At 40.0% G+C, this 24,253-nt stretch overlaps 1 protein-coding gene across 2 annotated transcripts in view; it reads left to right on the top strand.

Moving 5' to 3' along the window:
- The window catches only part of FRMPD4 (FERM and PDZ domain containing 4), a gene marked incomplete at its 5' end in the record, with an annotated part of 310,938 nt that overhangs the window by 11,293 nt on the left and 275,392 nt on the right, over positions 1-24,253 (top strand). The gene's annotated exons all lie outside the window — the stretch shown is intronic.

The following is a 24,253-nucleotide window of genomic DNA, read 5'->3' as shown; positions in this document are numbered from 1 at the left end:
TTTCTCACCTTTTTAACACAAACTGGAGTAAACTTAAAGGAGTTACCATGCAGCAGTTTTTCAGTTCCTGCTATATCTTCTGTCATTCCTTGTACAATATGACACGTCAGCAACCAACAACAACTTACTTCCTTGAAAAATGTGAATTAAGAACTTCCACCCCCCTTTTTTTTTTAATGTATAAAAATATAATATACCAAGGGAAGTATTGGTAAGATTCACAGTTAAAAATACTGTGGTTTTTACTTTTTTAGATGGCTAGCATAGTACACCTAGATGACTAATATCTAGACTAATTTAAGACTAACGTCTTAAAGAAGACCACTTTCTAAGTAACATTCTACTGAACAGTAGACTACAAGCCTGTTCTGCTTTAGCTGATGTGCTTGTTTGAAAAATTTCCAATATCTTTATTTTTCCTGCTGAATCTATTGCATATTTCTTTGCTGAAAACAATCTTTCAGAGAACCAAAACATTAAGATTTTTCTTTGTCTCTTTTGATGCCTTTAGTAGGCATTAAGGTGCAGGGACAGGCCTCGCTGAGACAGGATATTCCAAAAAGGCAGTGTGAAAAGCTGGTAGGTTCTGTGTCCCTGCAAACTATTTCCATGCTTCCCCTGTTAGACTGATGCTGTCCGTGGTGCCTGAGTGTGCTGCCCGTCGCGGTGACGGTTTAATAGATTTAACAGTAGCCCACTATGTTAAGGGTAAGGGAGGAACCTTTGGTCTGCCAGATGTCAGTAAATGCTTCATCTTTTTTCTCAACAAAGGCACTCGGTATTTATTTAATGGCAGACTGTTGATTTGCTTTTTGTTGTGTTTTCTAAAGCTCATCTCGACCTCATAGCGTTCTGCGGCCTTGAAATGAATAGACAAGCCTATGCTTGTGGAAGTGTTTCCCTTCCATTTGTGTTCGTTAGCTGTTAATGTCAGACTTCATCCCGTTTTCTCATGTTACGTGCTGCTTCTCAAAAAGAGGAATCCTATTTTCATGGTAAAGGTTTAAAACGTTTCTTTCATTGGACAAGATAAAGCAGCATCAGTTTGCTTTATTTATTTTTTTTTTCCAAATGGTTCGTAGTTAAGTGCTGCAATGAGCAGCTTTCTAATTAGAGGACACAGTACCTATCCTACTGGGCATTCTCTCAAAATGGCTGAAATTGATTTTTAGATGCATAAATATATTACTGGATCAACATGTGTTTACCAAGCCGTAATGATAACAACTGGCATTAACTCTATCCACAATTCACAGTACTCTATTTTCCATCTCTAAATGTGATCATAAGCAGAACACAATTTGTCTCTTAACTTCTGTGGTATGGCTGGCTGTTTAATTTCCTTTCTTTCTTTCTCCCACCCCCTGTAATTCATTTTCCACTCAAGGAGCTTTCTATGCTAGATTCCCCCTTTCAAGATGAGTACGTGGCTCACAAGTTGTCATGATTGCTTGGCCGTATGTGTATGTGTACTCTGACCACAGAAGTCACTTTCTGCGCCAGATTTTCTGCACCAGGTTCTTTGGTATTAATTAGTTCAGTATTCTGGCTTTTAACTATGTTGGAGGGGGAATAGGTGGTTTATGCTTTCCTTTATACTTATGCTCAGGGGACAGCAATTATGAGGTTCTGCCTTTAGTGTTTAGTGAAAGTAAGTTTGTGTAGTTATGTGAAACGATAAGAAAATTTCACTCTTGTTTTCATGTGATCTTTGCAGAAGTTTGGAAGTAAGGACATCGCCACTGCTTTGTTTTTCAAATACACACAGTTGGTTTATTCCCTCTGCACTTGATGATTTTTTACTTTGTGAACTGAAGGATTCAGCCGTTGTATCCAAAATGCTGTGGTTGGTTTTTTTCCCCTTCCAGTCAAACTGTATGCACACCGCGTAGGGCAAATAACTCTGCGTACAGTGTCTCTTTATTCACTAAGTAAATAGCGGCGTAATTTGAATCGCAGCCAAAACTTCCTTCGCAGGCTTAGCTGTTGCTCTGATTTCATCTGGTAGGACCTGTCTGTCCCAGATGCTGGTTCTCTTTGTGTAGTCAACCACAACAGGCCCTGCGTACCCCGAGTGGAATTAATGACGTGCCTTCAGTGCTGTGTTGCTGTTGCTACCACTGCCAGGTTGGTTGAGGGAAGGAAACCTGTTGTATACACATTTTTAGGTCTGCTTCCTTGTGCTGATGGAGTGCTTCTGAATGTGGTGGTTCCCAGGCTTGCTGGCCTCTTCTGCTGGGATATAAAATTTACATTACATTTCCAGATGATATCATCTACTCTCCAAACTGGCAAGCTTAGTCCAGCAATGGATTTGAATAATTTGCTGAATAACTGGCTTTAATAAAGACAAACGAGTTACATGTTTGGTGGTATAGGGGTGTGTAAGTGCACCACTGTGTACATGTGCCCACTCAGCTTACTGTAGAGCTCCTATAAAATACATAACAAGAGTTTTTCCTATACAAATATAAGTCATTTGAAAGGCAAAGACCTTGCCTTTCTGTTCTCAAGTTAGACTTTCATAACTCATGCCTGTTGTGTTGAAAGTTATGGTTGTAGTAGAAGAAAAAATGCTACTTCATCTCAGCAGGAAAGTATTTTTAGTTTAGTGCATTTTGACTTGTTTAGTATTTTTTGACATTTGTCATCAACACATCCAGAAAGCACAAATACTCAGACGGTGATAATGATGGTGGTTAACTGGAGGGAAAACTTACCTCTGTAATCATCAGACGCTGACTGCCTAGGCTCAATGTAAAGCTCAGATCACAGAATTCATCTGTCACCTGGTAAAACATGGGAGGCAGTGTTTGTTCCAGAAGAAGCCATTAGTTCTCATTATCTAGTTGTATATTTCTTCTGGTGACCTGGTGCTAGCAAGGCACGCACGTGCATACACACATATACATATGACAGCTAAAGATAATTTTTAATATTTTGTTTTCCTCTTAGAAAGAACTGTATGTCATCTGGTTGTCTATAAGCTAATGAATTCCAAGTGAGGATGACAAATCATCCGCTGGTTTTGAAATTTAAGGCCGCCTTTGGCATTACATTATACCAGTTAGGTATTGGGCCTTATTTAAGAATTTTCTGAAAGACACTCTAATTTCCATGTAGAATCATCTTAAAACAAGCTTTTCTAGTGCATAATTAAAATCCTTACATGCTAAAATTAAAAATATACTTTTTACCTATTGGGTTTAAAACTGTCTGCTTTTCTCTGTCCCATGTCCCTATAGCGATTCTGATTAATTGCAGTGGCACTTGGCGGTGACAGAAGAGTGGATCACCTGCAGTCTGCTCAGCTTGCTTCTGGATTTAGCCAAGAGTCTGCTCCCTTGGTTGGGAACTGCATAAACATTGCTGATTGCCTTTTTTCTTTTCTTTCTTTCTTTTTTTTTTCTTCTGATTTTACCTTAAACAGGTAAAAAAAATCCAAACATCCGGGGAAATGCTTTTGCTGGGAATGTTTAGTGACATGTCTGTTAGTAATTTGGAAGGAATACTTTAAAATTTTCATGCATGTTGCTGGGCTATAACTTCTTCACCGTTTGCAAAATAAGCCCTTTTATTTTCCTGTGTTGAAAAACCAGCCAGCATTCAATAGCATCATCTAAAAAATTATAGTTTTTCCCTGAGGTAAGGAATGGTCTTGGAAGTATTTTTTTAAAGAATTACTTTTTCTCTGTTGTAATGGGGAATATATTATGAGATCCAGTGAGGTAATCCACTGTCACCTGGATCATTGTGCTTAGTTTCAGGTTCTGTTATTAAAAAAAAAAAAAAAGAAAAAAGAAAGAAACTGGAGGAGAGGAAAAACTTCCACACACTGGTGAGTTATAGTTTTTTTCAGAGCTGATGAAAAGAAGGGGACTTTCTTGGAGATACACAATACTAAATTTTCAGGTGAGGTAAAATGTGTGATTTGATTTTTACCTTTTTTTTATCAAAAACTTTGGACCTTCAGAGAACTTAAAAAAAAGAAAAACTTGAGAGACTAGAACAGTGTATCCAATACAAATGAAACCCAGTTCAGTAGCTGTGCTCTTTGCAAGCCTTAGATACCATAAAGTGTCAGGTCTTTCTGGAAATTTATAGTCTGATCTAGCTGAAAATGTATTAGAGTATGCATTTTTGTGGCATGTAATTTAACTTCTAGCTGATGAAATCAGGTAAAAAGGTTGAAAGGTCAGTTTACTACAGATTCCAGCCATGTTTGGGCTTGGTATGAATGAGTGGATGAGGTGTCATCTATAAAACACTTATATTTTTGCAAGAGTTTATTCTGTTTGGGAGTGTAATGTTACTTCTGTAAAAAAACCAGCAGCTTTACAGCTTTCATATGCTTTATTGGGAAAAGGGGCTTCTCATCCAGTTTCCACAGGCTGCAGCATGTAACACTTAATTCTTAATATAAACTGTAATTTAGAAAAGTACACAGACTGTAGCAGTCTGTATATGTTGGTAAAAACAAAATTGAATTTTATCACCATTTTTCCACTCAGAGAATATAAACAGTAAATAGAGTGTTGAGAATCTGGCAGGCATGCTGTTGGTCAGCTGACGAGTGGTTGATGGGAACCTGTATTATGATGACTTCTGTTTAGATTTCTCCAGGATTTTTTTTTTCTGTAGTTTTAAATGTTGGATCATTAACAAAACCTGCAAAATAAATCAAAAAGCATGGAGGGGGAGAGGTAAGTCACCTACTCTGGAGTATCCCTACATTTCTATGGTATGTCAAAGTGAGCCGCTATTACCTAGTTCCACGTATGTTAACTTGCCTTCTGTGCAAGTTTAGAAGCACTATTTCTGGAGCTGTCTATGGACCATGCAGAATCATTGGTTTTTGCACAAATCTGCCCAGAAACCAAAGAGTACTATGCCAAAAAGGATTCCATAGGTGGTGAGGCAAGTGTGTAGGTGATTTCTGGTTCCTGTTTGCCACAGCATGTGATGTTTTCTAAATTCTTAGTGGCCTCCTGAGCTTCAAAAGAGTCAAATAACTAAGTACTCTTGACTTAGGACAAAAAAGTGTTTTTAAGGATGAGATTTTACACTGTGTTCCTGAGGTTGTTGAGTGTTCCAGACCACTTCATATTGGCTAATGCAGAATGCCAGATGTCCCTGATGAGCAGGTCTGGGAAACCATTTGTCGATAGCTGGTAGAAAATACTATCAGGCAAAATGGTGTTGCAGAATTTCTGTCCTTCTTTGGATCTTGTGCATTTCATAGCCCCTCTGAAGGCCTGAGCCAACATCCATCGCTCCTGACCGCGAGGCATTAGGATATTCCAGGGAGAAATATTTTAGTTGGAGCTATAAGAACGAAAATGGAGTTGTGAAGACATAATGTCTGACTTTTAAGTAGTTGTAATTAGCTGGGGCACCTGCCTAGGAAAGGAGAGCCCTTTTTTTCCAGCCCCTTTTCCTGGGTTTAGCCATGCCTTTTCCTCTCTCTCATAATAACATGGTCATGCGGAGCAGAGATGGGGCATGAGGCTCCTGCAAGCAGCATCTTCTCTCCAACACTGCCTTATCCTATTAACGAATCCCAAGTCGTTCTTGTGGACAAAGGTGCCTAAATTACGTGCTACCCTTCCTCAACCTTTGCCTCTCTCTAGTGCCATGCTGTAGCATATATCCCACCTATTCCACAGAAAGCCATAGGTTCTCTTTGCCCACCCAGACTTAACGTTTACCCAAATACTTTTATTAAAGGATAGTCACAGTTTTCTGTTCTGTTGTAAAATAAAGCCAGATAAAGTGTTCTAAACCCAGAAAGACTCCAAAGAACATATATTTTGACAGCTTCTACCAAAATGACTTAAGAAGGCTGCGCTACTGGCAACTATTGTTTTCTCAAAATAGACCTTCGCTGCAGTACGGCGCTGTGCTGGGAAAGTCAGCTACCGTGCAGTTGGCTTTCTTCCCCCTTCCTTTTCCTTTTGTTCTTTGATGACAAAGTTGATACAGATAAATAGCCCAAGTTATTGTTTTTATTATGAAAAAAAATTATGAAAATGCATTCTGAGCTCGAAAATGAAGGCCTCTTTTGCCAGACATCCAAATAGGAACCTTTAATGCTACTGTGCTTCTTTCCTCATGGAAGGTGCCAGGCTGTTTGTTCTGTTACACGTGATGGTTTTCCAGAGCTAAAATTAACAGGATGGGCTTAAAAAAATTAGATGGAAGCTATTTTTGTGCTGTCCTTGGAAGTTGAATACTTGGTCTTTTTGTGTTGAGCAGTGAAATAAATCGCTCTCATGAATACTGATCTGGGTTATTTCTGTGGCGTGTTCCACCACAGCAAGTGGCAACATGCAGGTCGGAGTGCTTCCTTTACATCTCCCCTTTTAGGGAGGGGGGGGGGGGGGGCACAAGCAGCGCTGCTGTGGCTGTATTGGGGTGGTGTCTACGTCACCCTGCTGTGTTTGTGCTGTGTGCTCGTCAAGCCAGAAGAGGGAGCACAAATGAAGACCTCATTTCGAAGATGTGAGGGTTGTATCCAAGAGGTTGATATGGAGCCATGGAAAAACTGAGGTTACAGATGTTAAGTCTGAATGCCTTAATCCTGTTAGACGTATGTGCGTAAAGAGTGGGAAATAAGGAGCCTGGTGTTGGCTGGAAGAGAGAGGAAAGGGATGCAGTGCCTGTGGAAGAAGCAAAGAGACTAATGAAAAACTACTGGTTGGCATGAGGACTTTTGTAAAAGCAAACTGTTATGTCTTAAATGGTTTACTAGGCCTGTTACTTGAACCTAAGTCCAGTTTGTTTGGTTTGTAAGATCAGCAGTGTTTCTCATGAATTGAGTGTTTCTCAAGAACCGTTTGTGTATCACTGTGCAGACCAATCCATTGGACATGCGACATCTTCATACTTGCTTTTGAGTTTATTCAAATGTGGTTTATTATATATAACTGTTGGGTGTTATTGTAGGTCCTATAGCATGTTTGTAAGGCCTTTTTTGGTTTTCATAAGTGTACTGACTCAGGGTTGCTATTTTTCAAATATATATATATTTATATGTACTTTTACAAATTATGCATTATGAAAATATGCAAACATTGTGTAATGAGCATAGGTAGTATTGAAACAAATAATTCATAACAAATATGTAAGGACACCAAGATATTGATTAAACTTTGCAAATTGATCTCCTTGATGTTGGCAATTGGTATTTTGGTCGCAAAGACCTGTTGACAGACATGCAAACTGCTTCCTACTCAAATTAGGAGATCTTTCACAAATACAGCTTTTTCTTGTTTCCCGAGACTTTTAACTTTGGCTGCAGTAGCTTATTCAAGGAGTGTGATATAGCTGAATGATATTTTGAAAGGAATAATTTAAAAAAGCGAAGCCTCAATCTTATTAGCCTCTTGTATTCTTTGGGTTTTTGTTTTGCTTTTCTGTTTATTGTTGGGGTAGAACTCCAAATTTCATGTCTGCAGCTATTTGCTTTATTACCTTAGATGTGCCATTTCAAATGTTATGCTCTTATACTTAACAAGCTAATCTGGGAGACTAAAGCAGAACTGTCATTTTGAAACTACTCCGCTGAAGGCTCTTTGAAATCAGTTTAGAAAGCTCCAAGACTATTTTTGTTCCCCTTTTAATTTTTAGAGAAGATGTGTTGACGTGTTATGCTGTTAGTGGTCCCCAGAAGGGATGTTATGGCAAGGTTGCCTCTCACAAGTCCACTGGAGGTTAGACCCCAAATGGATGTGCTTTGTATTTAGGAACTATGCCAGTCTGAAGGCAGACTGGGGATGACTTTAAGAATGTCCCTTTCCCTGAGACATCTTTTTCTTAAACTGTATAATACTGAATTTGGTGACAGTAGGCTTTAGTGCTGAAGTGAGGCAAGATGATCCGTTAGAACTATAGACCATGCTGACACTGCATGATATAACAGAAAGGCACTGTTAAATTAGGAGTGCTAGAGTAATTGTTGTCTTTTCATTCAGGTTGCTTACTGTCACTCTTCTAAGCTTTCAGGTCTGCAGAGTATTTACATGTCCTGCACAGTATAAAAGCTGCGCCCTACACTGTGATCATCTCCTCGTCATGTCTACTTGGGTTTCTCAGTTAAGAGGTTAAGGAAGTGGTGATTGAAGCATGAATGTGAAACTATTTATTTTTTTCCCTTGAAGACATCTGAGGTTATGAAAGATCTGTGATGAGTTACCAAGTGATGTAGCAGTGGCCCAAGGAGGTGTGATGGTCCACTCCTCCCTCAGGATTCCTGTATCACATGGCCCTAGTCCTTTAAGCACTTTGAGGTTCACATGTCGGGAAGCATTTGGTTATTCCTGTGGCAAGATAGTGCTTGGCTAATGACAGCAAATGTTGGTGACATAGCTTAATTTCACATCCTTTAGCAAGCAAGTGAAATACGTTATAAATCAGTTTGTCATCACACTGTCTGTGCTCACACTGTATATCATATTTTACAATCATAGAATAGTTTGGGTTGGAAGGCACCTTTAAAGGGCAGCTAGTCCAGCTCCCCTGCAGTGAGCAGGGATGCCCTCAACGAGTCAGGTTGCTCAGAGCCCTGTCCAGCCTAACCTTGAATCCTGTCTTAGATGATCTATAAGATGGCCTTCAAGTTTGTGCAGTATGGTGTTACTGTCAAAGTACTAACTTACAAGTAACTGTAGTTAGATAATATAATGTTTTGTTTATGAGAATTTATAGCTGTCAAGGTTTAGGATTAGAAGAGATAACTGATGAGCTTCCAACTTCAGAGTGAGCTTTGGCTTTGTCCTTGTTCTGTCCAGACCAGAGTTGACTTCCCCAAGCAGCCAGCCCAGGGGAGCCGAGTTAGCCCAGGTGAGCTGAGTTAGCCTGGGCTGTTCCCACACCACCTGACATCACTCACCCATAAAAGGGCCTGGTTGGGGAGGGGTGTGCTTGGTGTCTCCAGGGCAGTCTGAATGTGGCTGAGGTGTTGGGTTGTTTCAGGCCTTGTGTCATGCAGCACTCTAATCCTAGGTTGGTAAGTACTCTGTATTATCACTGGGTGTGAGTGGAATTGGCTGTTCTACTGTCATGGTGATTTTGTTAGCAAGCTGTCCTTATCCCAAGCCATGGAGGCTCTGTCTCCTTCTCCTCTGGGAATGAGCAAGTGGCATGTGGTGCTCAGCCACTGGTTGGGGCTGAGTCACCGCAGGCTTGCATTAGGTCTCAGTGCAATTGCAACTCCCAAGTGCTTTTCAAGGTATCTTTGAGAAGAATCCTGGTGTTTCTCAAGCCAAAAGATAAGAATGGTGCATGATGGAGGGATTAGGTCTTCTACACTCTTTTTCCCTTTTCCTTCCAGTGTTTTCTGAGAGAAGAGAGTTACCAGTAATCTTGTTTGTAAGGCATCTGAGTGAGGATCCCTCTGAGGAGTAGTAGATTGTGTGGATACTGAACTATTCTTGCAGCTGTGGGAATAGAAGCAAATTTGGTGAACTTCTGCTGTCTCTGCTTGAATGTATATTGATTTTAATAGGTTTTGGAATTTGGCTAGGCTGTAAACTAGGAACATACTACTTGAACAGGAAAAAAACTGCACTGTGATATCTGGGCAATGTGTTCATGCTCTGTTTTGATTTATTTTATTAGTCCACGGGCAACCTTGTAAGCTGTTTGCTTCTGTGACCTCTATTGATCACCTCCTTTCTTTTTTTTAAATGGTGACTTCTTGGATTATCCAGAGATCAGCATGTAGGTAACTTCGTCTGTTCTAGAGCTGCTGCTTTTATACAATGCTATATAGGGTCATGTGTTACTGGAACAAGTTAATACAAAGTTTTTAAGTGGTTTCTGGACAACATCTTTTAGTTGCAGCTGAAGATGGTGCTGGTGCCTGGATGGTCCCAAATTTCTTGAAGTTGTTTGGGCCCTTACACTTAATGCCTGAGTCCGTTGCGTGCCCTTTTTGATTGATCTTCTGTAGGTCAAAATGATCTGGCTTATTTTATTTTACACCATTTGCAAAGTTAGCCTTTTTATAAAAAAATATTTTTTACTTTATTACTACAGTGAATTAGCAGACTTTGAGGGATTTTCTAGAGAATGCAGGAAGATGTGGTAAGACTCTTGTAGATCTCCCTTGCAGAGACAGATCTGGTGGAATCTTGTAGGGAGGGAATTAGGTGGATTGTTGTTCTCCTTGGCTGGTGCAACTGGAAGCTGAAAGAGCTTTTATCTGCAGTCCTGCTGTAGGCTAGTAAAGCAGCACTATTGTTTTAATAAAATGGTTTGCCTGAGAATGTACAGCACTGCTTTACTTTCAATCTCATCTTTACTCCAGAACAGCCAAGCTTATGTGCTCTAAATTTAAATTCTGCATTTTCTCCAGCCCTGAATTAGAAGTAGGATGCGTGCCTTAAGCATCTCTTCTTTGTTTCTCAATCGTATTTTGCAGAATTAATACTACTTAGTTAAAAATTATTCAGACCCTACCTGGAGAAACAGCTTTATATTCTGAAAAAGGCCAGGACTCCACTGAAGATCTTGATGAAAGAGCAATGTGTGAAGTGTATTGAAGACAATAGATAGGGCATTAATTTAGTGCATGCAGAAAATTCTGTGGTTTATTTGGATTAGCATTTGAGGCACAACTTGCGTTGTCTGGGTTTTTTTGATCCTAAGTATATATATAGTAGCAACATCAGGTATAAGCAGGTAGAAATTGGAGATTAAGACTGAATTAGTAAGGTAGCTGAGGAGGAAATAGCAAAGCAAGTGGAAGTGATGAGGAGATAGAGGAAAATGACCAGTGGGAAGAAAAATGAAATCACTTATCCTTGGAAAGAGTACACCTGTTCTTGTCCTGCTTGTACTCACTGGTAGCAGCCTTTTAAAGGTAACTGCTATAAATCACCTGAATTGCAATACGTTTTCCTAAATTGTGCCAGCTTTTACAAACCTTCCTTGTGAGATCTTGCCTCAGAAGCATTCCTAGGCAGAGTACTGGTGAGATGTGCTTGTTTGTATGCATTTTTACTACCACTTTAAAAAGGAAATGTTGGCAAGCCCTGAAAGACGACTAATTACAGCTTTGCAGCAGAGATCTTATTATGGTTGTGGGTGACATTGCCTTTTGTTTTTGGAGCAAAAAATAGAAATTAGTGTGAAACTGTTAAGCAGGAAGCAGGGTCTGCATTGTGGCAATGACTCTTGAATTATTACTTCAAGAATGTCACTTGCTGGTGATTCAGGATACAGTGATGACAGGGGAGGGTTATTCCAGATGGATGCAAAAGATTAAACAGCATGCGGAAGAAATGAGAGAAATAAATGCATGTTGGGGAGAGAAATAGCAGGGACAGAATGTATGTTTAAAGAGAATGAGATAAAAATCAACCCGTTCCTCAGATTTGAGGCCAAGTTGGCACCCCCTTGACTCATTAAACTGTTCTTTTGAATCCAGAAATTGGCTCTACAAAATGTCACCTCATCAAACAGCAAAGGGACCTTAAGAGAGGGGGTCAAGGCCAACAAATTGTAAGCAAAAAGACTCTAGCTATTTTAATTCTGCCTGTTCAATGTGGCTTTAAGTTGGAGACTTAATTAACCATCTTTGTGTTTGCTGATGTTTGTTTATATATGCTGTGTTTCCATTCTTATTTGGCATCAAGCAGGATGGTCATTTAATCTTAATGTATATGGAATCACAGAATGGTTGAGGTGGGAAGGGAGCCTCTGGAGGTCATCAAGTTCAACCCTCTTCTCAGAGTAGGGCAAGCACACTGTAGGTTCCTCAAGACTCTGCCCAATTGGTTTTAAGAGATCTCCAAAAGACTACAACCTCAGTGGGTCACCTGAGCCAGTGTTCAACCACCCTCATTGCCGTGATTGTGCCCCTTGTCCTGTCACTGGGCACCACTGAGGAGAGCCTGGCTTTGTTCCCTTTACTCTCCCATCAGGTATTTATACATATGGATATGCCCCCTCAAGCCTCCTCTCCAGCTGGAGCTGTGCAGCTCTCTTATCCTCTCTTTGTTTGCCAGATGCTCTTAACCATCTCTGTGGCCCTTTACTGGGCTTGCTCCAGTATGCCTGTATCTTTCTTGTGCAGGGTAGCCAAGAACTTGTGGTAGTGTTCCAGAAGCCCATCACCAGACTGAATACTGAGCCAGGACCCCCTCTCTCAGCCTGCTTGAATGTAGACATTTCTCTAAACTGAAGTATTTGTTGGGGCACTTCAGTGCTTCTTCAGAGCTTTCACCTCAGAGTTGCCATGCCATAAAACCAGGCGGTGCTGTGTGAGCCAGCCTTTTCCCTTGGCTTGCCCTACTGATCTCATCCCACAGCTTGATGTCTTATGCAGCTGAGAAGAAACAGCAGCTTGTGGTTTCAGCTTCTCCATGTGCTCAGTTGTCTACAGGGCAACTGCAGGACTGGGATCTACTCTTTGGAGAGGGTACCAGAGGGTGTAATGTGAAAAGATGTCAGGGATCTGCTGGAGGTGAGGCACTGACACAGTTGAGCACAGATGACAGCTGTAGAGGGAAGGGAGGATTTGCCTGACTCTGTTATTTAAAAATATAGTGGCCTCTGAACTTATTTTGAGCAGTGCTGGCCTGCCTGTGAGCAAATTTATACTTACCTTAAAGTAAGAAAAGATTTGAAAAGGTTTATTTAGAATAGTGCATGTTTGTGACTTACTGCAGTCTCAAAGCTTGCATCCTAAGACATCCTGAGAGTGTCCCCCTGGGCCAGAGTAGTCCATTAACTCGTAGTATATTTGCTATAGGCTTTTCTAGTCCTATTTATTTATTTATTTATAGCTGGTGTGCCTTCCCTCTTAGCTTCCATCTTCATTGGGACTTATCAAAACAAAACCAAAAATATATTGTTATTTCTTTTATCAGTCAGAATTCTGTTCCTTTCCTCTAAACCCATCCCAGGGAAAAAAAAAAGTAATTTCCCAGAAAAATAGCTGAGGAATTTTGACAGGGAGTGTTTACAAGTGCAAGCAGGGACAGGACAAGGAGTCATGGTTTTAAACTAAAAGATGGATTTAGATAGGTAATGGGAGTAAATTATTTCCTTTGAGGGTGGTGAGTCCCTGGCACAGGCTGCCCAGAGAAGCTGTGGCTGCTCCTTCCCTGGCAGTGTCCAAGGCCAGGTTGGGTGGGGCTTTGGGCAGCCTGGCGTAGTGGAGGGTATCTCCCCACTATAGCAGAGGGGTTGTAACTAGATGGTTTTGAAGACCCTTCCAACCCAAACCAGTTTGTGATTCTATGACACTATATGCTGGGTAAGAATTTTGTCCAAACCATTTGTTTTTACATCTGGAAGATAAAGATGTTTCTGTCACTCCTTTCCAGGGTTACTGAAGGATCTATATGTCTGATAGTTTCCAAATATTTATGTTATGATGCTAGTGATTTAAATCAGGGAGAGAAATATTATTATTAGTTAATTAGCAAAGATTAATATTGGTAATAGGTGGATTTTTTATCAGTATTAATTTTGTAGGAACTATTGAACTTGAGAAATGTTGGCTCACTAACTTCTGAATGCTATTACCTTTCAAAGAACAATAATTAGGAAATCCATCATTTTTCAGTGGAAATTTTGAGAAAGGTATATACTTTTTTATAAAAATAGATTTTACTTTTTTCATTATCCCACCTCTGTTTTTCCTCTATGCTGATATTGGCAATTTCAGAAATAACTAGGAAATTCTGGAGAAAGCCTATGGTTATTTAAATTCCATCATACAACACTTAAACAACTTTGTCAGTCTGAGTCAGTTGTAAGATTTATTCTCTGGCTCACAGTTAAAATGAGTTAATGAAATATGAATATTTTTTCTTGCTGTGGTTGAGGTTCTTGTAAATTCTGTCAGCATCTTAAAGTACCAGGGCTGGTTTTACAATTAAAATGAAGGTGTCACCTTAGCAGAGGGAAAATCTGTCAGAAAACTTGATAAAATGATATGAGATGTGATAGCCTTGTTGAGGGTCACTTGAAGAGTGCAGTTATATCTGCATTAACTAAGTCTTGGTAGAAATGAGCAAAAGTGATTAATACATTCAAAACCTGCCTGGACATGTTCTTATGTGACCTAATCTAGGTGATCCTGCTCTGGTGTGTATGTGGGGGGTTGGACTAGATGATCTTCCAAGGTCCCTTCGAACTACCAACCTTCTCTGATCCTGTGAAGGTGACATGATGAACCCTTTCTGCAAAAAGATCTGTCTAATAATGTTAGCAATGTTTGTATCAACATAAAGTCAAACTCAAAACAGATCTTACACAAGGTACATAATGAAGGTTTGGCTGCCTCTCTCATCTAAAGGCAGGGAGCAGTTGGCAAGTCTTAAACTCCAGAAAGAGTATAAAGTATCTAATGCTTGTTTTCATAAGTTAATTTCATTATGTTAGGTCTTCATGGCTTCAATTTTAGATTCTTTGTTTGCAATATGATTTTTTGGTGCTTTTTTTCTTTTTTCCCCCCTATGGCACTCCAGTATTTCTCTGAGCAGCTGTTCAGTATTTCATTTTGCCCATGCAACCTCTGGTTTGGGTTACCTGCATGCTTTCCTGCTGCAGAATTGCTTATTTCCTCAAAACTAATCTGTGGCACTCTTATCACTATATCTGCATACTTAAAGCTGTAATGAATTTATTTTACAGTGCTGTGGTGAAGTGGAGTGTGTTTTATTATCCATTTACAGAAGGGGAATTGAGGTATCAATTGATAACAGCTAAACCAGTTCAACATCTACATCTTCATGTACAGTATGGGACACGTAGATCTGTTTTGGTTTTTTTAATGGTGCTCAATATTTTTGTAGCCTTATCCAAATAATGAGGACAAACTCATTCTTGTTGGTTGGTTGTGGGTGTTTAGGGATGGGTTTTGGTTTTGGGGGGACTCTTTTTGCTTCTTTTTGGGTTTTGTTTGTCTGTGTTCTTGTTTTTGTTTTCCCCACAAGCCTGATCTGAAATTCATTTTTAAAATATTTGTTGTCCATTATCTTAGGCAACTGCCAGAATCATCCTTTCTGCCAGAGTCAGTACATCTTTCCTTCATGTGATCAGCACATCGTTGCCTCTGTAGTAGTTGCAATTGCAAGAAAAGCCTCAGTTCAGCCCCTGAAAGGACAGGCCGCACAGCTGTAGTTTGCAGACACTTTGGCTTAATTTATTTGGTAAATCCTGCCTATTCTGTTGGACCTAGATACTTTGTTGGGGTGTGGTTGGCTTGTTTCTTTTGCTGTTTGTTTTGTTTTTTCTTTTTATAAACCTGTCCATCTGGCATTTTGTATCTTTGTTTCAGTACAGTTACATGTATATTCCTTGTTCTGGGTGGTTGGCTTGTTTCTGTTAGTGAACACATCCATTCTATGGAATAACAGTAATCTTTTGTTATAGATTGAATCTTAAGATCCAAGATTTCCTCAGCTGTTACCTTCAGTATCTATGGCTAAGAGAGCACGTAGGAGTCTGGCCTTCACTGCTGTTCACAACTAGATCTTTTGACTGCAGGCTTCTCCCAGCTTTAGTTTATTTCCAGATTCTACTGCTTCTAGAGTATTTCTGTCTCATTCTTCCCCCTCAGCAGGCATCTGTTTCACAGACACTGCCATGACACTTTAGTTTTTCCTGACCCCTATGTGTGTTGGCTGCCTCTGCCATCCCATCTCATGTGTGTGCTAGTGAGCTGCTGCTGTGGCACTGCCTGCTCGGTTCTTGGGCCGTTCCCTGTGATGGCTTGCTCCTGGTCAAGATCAGCAGCTGTAAGGGAAATCCAGCTCAGGTGCTTCAGCTTACAGGTGGAGCACCCTCAGCACATGCTTTTTTCAGTGGATGCGTGGATGGTGTGGGTGAGGGAGGAAGAGTTCCCTTGGCAGACAGGAGAGGATGAGGATATTTTACTTTGTTTTGAAATTGCTGTTATCTCAGTCATGTTTTCAGGAGAACAGCAGCCATGCTGGTTCAGATGGAGGAGCCTGGTTAGCCTAGTTAGCAATCTGTATTTACCTTGCATAGAGTTAGAAGTCTATAAACTAAGCTGTGTGCAGTGAGATGCTGCAGTGATTACTGGGAAGAGGGAGGAGTATGAAAAAGCATGAAAATACTTCTTGCTTCCAAAAACCAACTCTGGAAGAAGGGATGTGTTGAGGATACAGAGAAGCCTGTTATATTTTGATGTATGCATGATGGAAATTTGCAGTAAAATACAAACTCTGTGCATGTGCCCACCCAATTTTGTTTTTTGGGTTTTTTGTTCCTTTGAGAAGCAAATATTTTGAGTGTGGCCGGTGGGGTGGGGGGGTAGCGTTACTGGCCCAACCATTGTGATGCTGACAGAATAAGGCCGTTCAGCTGCACTTTCAGTCCATCTCTTGTTTTCTGTTTCCATGGATATCTCAGATTCAGGAAGAGGGGTAATGTAGAATTAGCATTTCCCAATGTATGAATAACTATACCAGAAAATTCCTGTTAAGCTCAACAGCCAAATTCTTTTTCAGCAATCTGCATTTGTAGCTTCAATACTGTATCATTAGCTGTAGGACTCTAGTGACTTTGTTATCCCTAATGCTTTTGCAGTGTAAAGTAGTATGACTGAACAGCCCACTGTTCTTAATTACATGCAAATATAAATCCAATGCAGAAGCTACAGGTAGCATCCTTTTATAGAGCAAAACTTGGCAAAGGTGTGCAACTCTGAATTCAGTTGGTCACAGTATGTAATTGTGGCCGTCACCGTGTTTCCTCTCACTGGCTGAGGTGGCCACACCTGTACCTGGAAAAACATTTCAGTGCGTACAATGATTGTCATGTTGTTCTACATGCTTAAAATGTTGTTGAAATTGAATACTGTAATTACTCAGTTTTATACGGAGAAGCCGCTTTTATCTCTTTATTACGTAAGTATCCACAGATCTCAGTATGTTCTGTGACCTTTTGGGGTTATTTATCTTGTTTCTTGTATGCACTAGAGCTTGTGTGCTTTAATCTGTGTTTGCTGAGAAGCTGCCAAATTGCCTCTTCTCTTCTGTGCCAATCTATATTTTTTTTGGTGTTTAATCCATGTTCTGATTGATGTATTAAAGGTTTTGTAGAAAAAAGAGCCATCTGTATCATTATTTGCTTATGAATCATGTTTTATGGTATATTTGTTAAACATGTTAAGACCTTATAAACACTCAGCTGCTGTACATAAGAATATATACCTGAGTGTTTAAAGGGGCTTTAGCATGTTAGGGTGCATGAGATGTTGCCTTGGTTTGTTAATCTGAGGCTTTCAGATCCAACTACGTAAAGCGCTGACAAATTGCTGGAGATTAAGTAAATTTGATTTATTCAATTTTCTTGTGTGTGTAAATGGGTCTGAAGGCCTGAGAACAAACAGGGTGGTTGCTTGAGTACAGCAAGAGTCTCTTGAAACGCTGGAATAACTAACTCTCGCTGATATGAGATCTGATTCTGCAGCAGAGAATTGAATGAAAAAAACCTCATTGACTTCAGCATCACTAAGGCATCCATGAATGAAGTCAGTGCCAAGACTTGATGACATAACAGTGCATCCAAACTGCACGTTCAGATTTTAAGTACTGATGTAAAATCAAAAGTTCCCGATTAACAAATTCCATGGAAACAGACTTCTTTCCACAGTTGCATCAATGGCAGTTTCACAATTGTTTTGCTGCCTAAGGTTGCCCACTCAGCTCTCTCCCCACGTGAACACAAGAAAGCAGTCATTTTACCCTGAGTTTGTGAAACATTTGCCTGGGCAACTTTGGAGCCAGTATTGCTGGAGTATAGCTGTCTAGGGCAGGAAGGGGAGTTAGCGAGACAGCCTGGTGGAAGACATCATAGAGAGCAATGATACTTCAGTTTATGCTGAATTATTTCAAAGTACAGTTGGGTTGGTAGCTAAGACTTTGCTTCAAACTTTTGAGAGGTGAACTGCTTTATTCTTAAATATGTAGGAAAATATACTTGTGTTAAGAACTGGTGAAATTTATCCAAAATATTTACTGTGCATGTACACATGAGTTCCCTTTTTTCCTTATTTATAATGAATCATAAAGTTACTTTTACCCTAGCATCTCTGTGTCTTTGATCTCTCATGCTGTGTTCTTTCTTATCCTCCCCTTTACCCTCCCCCCTGCTCTCTCAACCTCTGATTTTGTGCAGGTTGTGTCAGGATGTGCTCCAGTCAAGTGCAGTCTGTTCATGAGCACATGGTTTTGGCCCCACACACTGCTGTGGGCAAGGCACTGGCACTCAAGGAACATGTGGACCAGTTGGTTTAGGGGAAGGAAATGGATAATAAGACATCTAAGAAAAGTGACCTTTTGAAGTCTGAACGAATTGTACTTATTTACTGATCGGAGACACAAATTTTCAAATCTGTGAACCACTGATGCCAGGAGAGATGCAGTAATCTGCTTTCTAATCACAGTGGATAGGACAAGAAGCTTAAAGTGCAGCTAAAAGAATGTGGGTTAGATATTACAGTAGAAAAAAGAAAGCAAATGGGGAAAAAAAGGGAAAAAACTTTGAAGTGTTAGGAATAGCAAGCGCTAGAATAGAGGGCCTGGAGACTCAGGTCTAATCTAGAGAACAGATTAGAAAAATCTATCTGGATTGCCTTGGCACAGGGATTGGGCTACCTGACCTCTTTGGGTCTTTTGTGCCTTTTTATTGTTCCCCAAGTTTAGAACTTCTATTCCCTCAGGATCATAGAATCATAGAATGGTCTGGTTTGGAAGGGACCCCAAGGATCATAGAGCTCCACCCCTGCCACAGGCAGGGCCACCAACCTCTAGGCCTGGATCTACACAAGGTTGCCCAGGGCCCCATCCAACCTGGCCTTGAACATGTCCAGGGATGGGGCATCCACCACTCCTGAGCAGCCTGTTCCAGCACCTCACCACTATCTCTGTAAAAAAACTTTCCCCTAATATCTAATCTAAACCATCCTTCCTTTATTTTTAATCCATTCCCCCTCATCCTGCCATTGTCTACCCTCTTAAAAATATGATTCCCCTCCTGTTTGTATGCTCCCTTCAGGTACTGGAAGGCTGCAATGAGGTCCCCCCGCAGCCTTCTCTTCTCCAGGCTGAACATCCATACGCTAAGTTCAAATTTAGTATGAATATCTGATACTCCAAACTTCCCAGGGTTGTTTTTTTTTTTGCAGTAAAATTTTACATGCCAGTAAGCCCCACTGTCCTGTGGCTGTTTGTATTTTGGTATTTACCCACTCGAAATCGGGGTCATTGTTGTGCGGTTCCTGCTTCTGTATGCTGGCAGAGCAGCTGTTTACCTAATGGAGCCGGTGCCTACAAAGCAATCAAGAAACAATTCTGTTTCAGGGGCCAGTTCTGCTTTTACACTTAATCTCTCTTCAGATGCACCCTCCGAGTACAGGTGGTGGTAAGGAGGAGATGAGTATCTGGAAAATGCCAATTTAGGGGCAGAAGATGCATTTACATTCAGTCTGGGAGTATACTTGCTGCATGTGAGTCAGCAGTGTCAAACAACTATGCAGCAGAAGAGAGAATGATAAAATAAAAGGGACAGAAGTGACAAAATGAGTGCAAATTATGTAATCAGTGTTTCTCCTTTTATCAGGATAGTTATTTCAAACTTAAATGAGCTTTGCCAGCTAGTGGTAACATTTTGAAGTATTGTATTAATAAGCATTCATTGAATTTGAATTTTGTTAATTTTGATACAGTGTTAATTTTCAGTAGCATTGTATTAATATCTAGATGACATTTATCACAGCTCCTAAGTAGTAGAAGTGCTGGAAAAGGTTAAATGTGGAATTAAGATACTAACAAAAAGAAAACCCTTTTTTATTGTATGAAATGAGATTATATCAGTGAAATACGTTGTTGTTACAAGATGGAGATGCCCTGGTCCCCTGCAGAAGGGCTGGGTGACTTCCTGAAAACGGGATATCTGTCTGTAATGGAGCTGTGTGGTCCTATGTGGTTTATTACTACTAATTTATTTATCTTGGTACTGATTCATAGGCCCTAGCAACTTTAAGGTCTTGCAGGACCACTACATCATCTGAGTTAAACCCTGTATAATTCAGGCTCTTTCTGACTTTATGCAACAACCCCTGTGTTAAGCTAGTACTTAGGAAAGCGATCATCTTCTGTCTTCGTTTACAGATGTGGAAGGACAATGAAGCCCCATTTCACTTCATCAGTACTTAATGACCCTGATTGCTGAAAAATGTAATTAAGCTTTATTTCTAACATGAATTTGTCTGGCTTCGGTTTCCAGGCATTGCTTCTGGTTTCTGCTTTAGAGCTCCAATACTTTATTCTTCCTAAGAAGTTTATGTTCTCTAATGAAGTCACCTTTCAGTTCTCTTGTTCTAAGCTAATCAGACAGCTCTTTAACTCTTGCTGTAAGGCATTTTTTTCCTAGCCCTTTGTTATTACTGTATCTGTATGAATTGTTCCAGTTGTATTTTTATAAAAGTCTAAAGGAGAACTGTACATAGTGTTACCATCCTCCTCCCCAGTGTAATACAACGTACCAAAATCAATACTCTCGCTGTTTTCCTGTTGATTTATCGGAGGATTGCTCTGTGCCTCTTCATTTCTGTGTCATCGCCCTAGGAGTGCAGAATCACATACGTGCTCGCTGGGAATTTTTCTGAGATGCTCCTCTTCAGAATATGCATGGAGTTCTACAGAATAGTTTAGAATATTTTATGTCCAACTATAAACTTTACATTTGCTGGAATAAGTTATTTTTTTGCCTGAATAAACCCAAGTCATTAAATGATTACTCTGAATGCTAGCCTTGCCACATAGAATTTTTCACATTTTCTTTCTTTGTAGGTTGACAGATCAGTGGTGAAAATGCTGAATATGATTGGATCTGCACCTTCAATAGAATGTTCTTTGACAAGGGCAGCTATTCCTAAGCCTTTACACAGACCATATTAAGTATGTAGAGGTTTTTAATCAAGCTGTTGGAAGTGAAACCTTCCCCATCCCCACCCCACCCCCATTTCCTTTTTAGAAAGAACAGATGATTGTTTGAGAGACCTTGCTTTCCATAATGCAGCTTTGACTTTCCTGAAGCCTTTCATGCAAATTTAGTGAAATACAAGTGAATATGATAGGATCTTTTGCTTAAAAAGTAATTTCTGAATTGCTCCTAGCTGGGGTTCTCCTGTACTTGCTGGTATTAGACCTACCATGGCTGCCGATCACAAGATGATCGGCTTCCAGTTCTGCAGTTACTTTGTGTTTATCTGTCATAATGAGATGCCAAGCAGATAACTTGCATTGTAGGATGCAGCAATGTTTGTATTTTAAAAGGCAAGACAATCTATTTTCATGAGTTATAATGCTGTTTCCACTGCTGATTGCTGGAGATCTTTTGCAGGTATTTTCCAAACTGAAGTTCCCTTTGATCAGTTTTTATTTCCAGATTTTATGTACACTCATTATCTTGGTTTCTGGTTTGACTCGGTTACATGCAGCATCTCTCTGGCAAGAAGTACAGTGACCCATGGTTTTAGGTCCAGAGTTATTGATGATAGCATCAGCAGTTGAGATTGGAGACAAACGTATTTTGGAGTTGCATCATCTAATGGCTCTGCTGTAAATATATCTGGTTACCTGCATCACATAGATGCAATTTATGTCGACATTTTCATGATATAAAATGCCTCAGTACTTGGGGAAGATGGTGGCTCTTGTGTATTTTATCTACTGCTTTAGTGTAGGCATTTTTAAGTATGGATTTACTATGTGGTTTGCTGAGCTGGAGTCTGCACTATCACTGTATTTCTTGACCGTAATGAAAGAGGAAATTTGTAATACTCTAATCTGACCTGTGTAAAACACTCAAGAGTATGTCCCCGCATTACTCCATGCGTAGAGCTCGTATTTAAGAAAGCCACCAGAAGTTTCTGAAAACTGGCCTGCAATCATTGCAGTGGCTAGCAGCCCTTGCTTTACAAGCAGAAATAAAACCCCAACCATTTTCTCTTCTGAATTTGCCCAACTTTGATTTTGAGCTATTAGGTCTTGTTTGACATTTGGCTACTCTATTGAAGAGTTTGTTTTGAAGATTTTTTTTCCCATAGGTACATACTTACAGGTAAGAATTGAGCAGCTCAATAACTTCCTCCTTGGTATAATAAATGTATTGAATGCTCTGACGTGGTAGTTAAAAGTTATTTTCAGTCTTAATAATTTTGAAGCTTTTTCTGGCTCTTTAACATTGTGGATGTTTGTAGGGACATATGATCTGCCTTACTGTTGCCAGATAGAAGCATATAGTGATCTCTATTTTAACCTCTGTCTAGGAATGTAGTTAGTTATGATAGTCTTCATGCCTATCTAATTACCATAACTTCTTGTAATTTCAATACTTTCGTATAAAATTTCTGTGTATTTGTTCCTAAATAGGTAGCTTTATTTTTGTTGCCCTTCAAAAGCATGATCTCTGTGTCCATCAGGGGCATATACTCTTCTTGTTTTTAAGAAATAATTTTCTTATGTTTGTAAATGACTTGGATATTTTAATCAATGATGAATGGAATAATTTGTTTGAAAATGCCAGATATGTTGCATCAACACTCTTTTCACATTCAGTATTGCGTTCACTTTTTTAACTATGGACTTCCTGTGTACATACATCAGTTTTAATGCTGACAGTTATATATTTGGATTTATTATGTGAATAATTATTTTAGAATTTAGTAACTTACCATATGAAACTGCTGTCTCAAGATTAATGTGGAAACCCTCATGCCAGTGATGCTCTGAGCAACATTTCCATTGATTCCTGCAGGGCCCATATTTATGTGAATAATTATTTTAGAATTTAGTAACTTACCATATGAAACTGCTGTCTCAAGATTAATGTGGAAACCCTCATGCCAGTGATGCTCTGAGCAACATTTCCATTGATTCCTGCAGGGCCCATATTTTACATGTCTAGGCTTATGTATGTGGAGCCTACGTATCCGGAAACTCAAAATAGCATATATATCCAGTTTTTGTATCTATATTTGGTTGAACAGGTTATTTGATACTAATCTAGAAAATAATAGGTGTCTACCTTTCATGCTGGCCAGCTAATGAATAATGTCTTTAAGAAATGTTTTCAAGCATTTGAAAGTGATAGCTGAAATCAGAAAGCATCTGCTTCTCCCTTCTGTGCTGAAAGCGACCGTCAGTCCTGTCGTGAGTGCAGAGGAAATATAAGTGCAGATGAGAGCAAATGGGGTTGTGTGAGCAATGGCCAATACAGGGATGCTCTCTGCAAGGCCTGTAACTTAGCATCAGTATCGCATTGTGTCACAGTCCCTAAAAAGTTGGAACTGGTGGGTTGATTCAGAGCCAAGCTGTGCCTGTCCTGCTATTGGAGTTTAGCCCTTGCAAGGGAAGTCTGGTATTCCTGGGGGAGCTGCCTGGGACTGTTAGGGAGATGGGTGGCACCAGGGATGTGTCTGCTGCCCATCCATTGTCAGAGTGGAGGAAGGAAGAATTGTCCTCTCTGCATCTCTAGAAGGTTGGGGCCAGCACCTTGATGGGCAGTTATTGAGCCCATATGCTGTTTGTGGTTTAGTCTCTTTACAATGTGTTCAGGATGGTGTCCCATACTGTGCGTGCCAGCCTACCAAGTGAGATGCTGGAGTTCCTCTCTTCCGTCAGTAGGAGTGGATTCAAACCCACATGTCCTCCTTGCAGGGCAGACCCTGCTGTTGTTTATGGGCAGATGGAGAAGGGAGGGAAGGAGGATGCCTTCTGTTCCTTCCTCTGAAGCTGGAAAATGGCAATCCAAAAGGCAGGCCTTGGAGTCAAAGGGAGAGCAAACCTGTTTTCATCATGCAGAAGACACAGATAGTTTAGTGAACATGTTACATGTTTGTTTAACGACCAGGTTTAGTTTATGTCTTTGACTATTAAATCATTTAAGGTTTATAACACTTCTGCTTTATGGCAGTAGTTGCTTTTTGACAATTTCTTGTAAAAGCTTTTCCCCATTTTACAGCACTTTGATGGCTACACCTTTTTTAGCCCCACATATGCAGCAATGCATTTAGGTTTTTGTGTTACTTTCTCTTTTCTTTCAGCATCCATGTGAATAATCATCATCACTCTTAAGATAAATTTATATTCAACCCAGAATGCTCGGGGGTTGGACCCAATGATCTCTCAAGGTCCTTTACAACCCCTATGATGCTATGATTCTTCCTTCCTATGCTTTAAAAAAAATAAAGCTTTTTATTCTG

This window comes from Gallinula chloropus (genome assembly GCF_964237585.1).
Source record: "Gallinula chloropus genome assembly, chromosome: 1".
NCBI lineage: Eukaryota > Metazoa > Chordata > Aves > Gruiformes > Rallidae > Gallinula > Gallinula chloropus.
The sequence above is the reverse complement of the archived record's forward strand: the minus strand, read 5'-3'. Positions and strand labels throughout refer to the sequence as shown.